Source organism: Macadamia integrifolia, chromosome 4, assembly GCF_013358625.1.
Source record: "Macadamia integrifolia cultivar HAES 741 chromosome 4, SCU_Mint_v3, whole genome shotgun sequence".
Lineage (NCBI taxonomy): Eukaryota > Viridiplantae > Streptophyta > Magnoliopsida > Proteales > Proteaceae > Macadamia > Macadamia integrifolia.
Window position 1 is genome coordinate 23,322,391 of NC_056560.1, and position 2,785 is coordinate 23,325,175.

The 2,785-nt window shown below is 35.5% G+C and overlaps 1 long non-coding RNA gene across 1 annotated transcript in view; it reads left to right on the forward strand.

Annotated features, from left to right (window-relative positions):
- The window catches only part of LOC122076237, a 9,684-nt gene extending 7,857 nt beyond the window's left edge, over positions 1–1,827 (forward strand). The window contains exon 2 of the long non-coding RNA XR_006139475.1: positions 525–1,827. This is a non-coding gene — a long non-coding RNA (uncharacterized LOC122076237). The remainder of the gene's footprint in view (positions 1–524) is intronic.
- The last annotated feature ends 958 nt before the right edge of the window (positions 1,828–2,785 follow it).

The window sequence follows — 2,785 nt, forward strand, 5'->3', positions numbered from 1 at the left end:
TGTTTTTCCTTTTTCTCTTTGGGTATAAATTTGTTTATTCATCCAAAAAAAATACTTGAAAAATATCAGCTTGTGTTGATTTATTTTCAATTTGAGTTGGGTTATCTTGATGAACACAATTTCTTGTGTATAGGGTTCGATTGCCATTCTGCAACTAAGTTTTTTGTTATCTTTATTTAGCTACATGTTACCTTGTACTATGTGCTATAGAGAGATAAAACACTAATTGGAATAGAGACTTAAATTTATTCTTGATTGGAGCTTTTGGGGATGGATTGGTCAATATGTGGCAAAGAGCCTCCTTAAAATGTTTATTTTTCTTCTCTCCAAATGAGGCGGTCACTACTGCTAAGGTGTAAAGTAGCAATCTGCTTGATGTTGTTTACTAAGTTGGGATTCTCAATTCCAGCAAAAGAACGAGGCTTCTGGGTGTGCAAATGTGTTCTGGTTTTTAAGTATAGACGAGCACAAATTTTGTTGCATGGAATCAACATACCTGAGCAAAGGCTTTGTTCTCTTAACAGGCCCATTTTCTCCTAGCAAGAACTTGGTGAAAATTTTGATGTGCAGTGGAGGAGATTCTCCAGATGTCCTTTTCTTAGTGTATTATGAGTACCTAACTGATCAAAGGGAGATTTGAAGAATAATGTACAGTACCACTCGTTTCCTCTTTCTCTCTGTTCCACCCTCTCCCTTTTTTAATTTTCAATTTGCTGGAGTTACATGGTGATCAGGGTATTTAATATTTTGTGAAGCTCATCTCCATCAGTCACATAATGTTCTATCAAATAAGAAGTCTCAACTACTAAGGGATTGGAATGACACTGGTGCAACCTATGACTGACTTGTGTTAGGCCTAGATCATGTACATTATATCTGAATAGTCACACAAGCCTCTAATACTCTATATTTGAGACCTTGGTATCATGAACTAACTTAGAAGTAAGCTTGGATTTTTCTGATCAGTGCCTATATTTACTTTCAAAATAAATAATTGTGGATATCATTCTTACACTTCCTGACAAATGCTATCATTCTTTCATTTACTATATAATTACTAGATCTTTAGCTCAAATGGTAGAGCAATTGAGAGGAGCTCATCTCTAGTACATTTCAAGAGGTGGTGGTTCGAATCCACCAAGATCCATGTGACAAAGGAATGCATCTTATCTGTGAAACCCCTCAAATAGAACGAATGATTGTATGATACCCAGTGTGCATCATTTGCCACTTTTTCTAGTAGTGTGTTATGTAAACTAAGAGATGTGATCCTATCTTGGATGTCTTTATGATAGTTGGGTTGATTTGCTTCCCCTCTTATTGTTAATTTTTGTTATTGCTATACATTAGTGAATTATATGCTTTCGTTCAACTTGAGAGGTTAATTCAATATATTAACTAATATTTTCCCATCAACCTATTGGAATACATCCAGCTAAGTGCTACCCATTGGTGTTTACCTTTTAAAAAAAGTTAAAGTAGGATAATAGTGTACGCATTGTGTGATCCACTCAGGTCAGGGTATTTAGTCAATACTCCTTGTTGACACGTTGCTGCATGGGTTGGTGCTTGGGCTGCCTTTTACACCTTCAATTTTTTTTCATAAACAGGAGCTCTTCAGGTGAATTCTTTTGTAAAGCAAGCCATTGAGTACATTGTCCAGGTCCATTCGCTACATAAGATGATGCCACTTTAAGCTACACTTAAGGAATGAAAGGTCAATCTTGGCGATTCATTGATTTCTCAAGTGCCCTTCCATGTATTAATTTTTTTATGCATTACATGAAAATAAGGTGATATAATCCATCTATTTTTCTCATTTATACTTGAATTTTTCTGGTTCCATACTTTCTATAGGTGTTATTTCAAGCTCTGGAATGGGAAATTTTTCAAAAACACAAATCATCTCTACATGTTTCCAATTAAAGAGTTCCCTTGTCTATTGAAAACCTGATGCCCTGTCTCAAGAATATAAGTGAAATTTGGGCTTTGAAAAATCGACCTTGAATCAAAATCCTAAGAATGCTACTGGCAACCACTTCATCTGCTTTCAACCTAGAGAGAAAAATAAATAAATAATAATAATAATAATAAATGATGGCATGATTGAGTAACCCAAAACTTGTAGGTAATCTTCCATCATAGTCGAATAAATTTGTGTTGTTGGAAGAATATTGGACATTCTAATCTTAGCTTGACTTAGCTTGCCAGAACTAACCAATGCATTTACAAAAACAACATAAGCATCAATCTTTCCACAGAAAACCACTGTTCTTCCACCAATTGAATATTTATACCACATCATTGATCAGGTCCAGTGCCCCATACAAGGACATCATCCACAACAATGCTTCTTCACTTTAGAACCCATCAAGCTTTCCAATTCATCCCAAACCATCTTGCATGCGCCTTTTCAATTTCTCTATTTACACAAATCATAGATGAATAAATCAATTCCCACTTCTCAATACCCTTAGAATATTCAAATTCAGCAAATATGTTCTCAGCTTTGTTAACCAATCCAATTTTTCCATAGCCGTGGATCAGTGATGCAAAAAATATCACCATTAACATCAAAACCAGAATGTGGCATTTTCTTGACAAGTTGGAGGGCTAGTCTGGGTTTCTATGGTAGAAACGATGTCTTCCTCTACAAATCTCCTCATGAGATTCATAGCCTAACACTTGTCAAGTCTGTATTGTGTATCCAACCTTTGTCATCTCTTCAAGAATTACCCTACACACTTCACCTACCCAACTCTACAAATAACCCCAAGCAATTTAC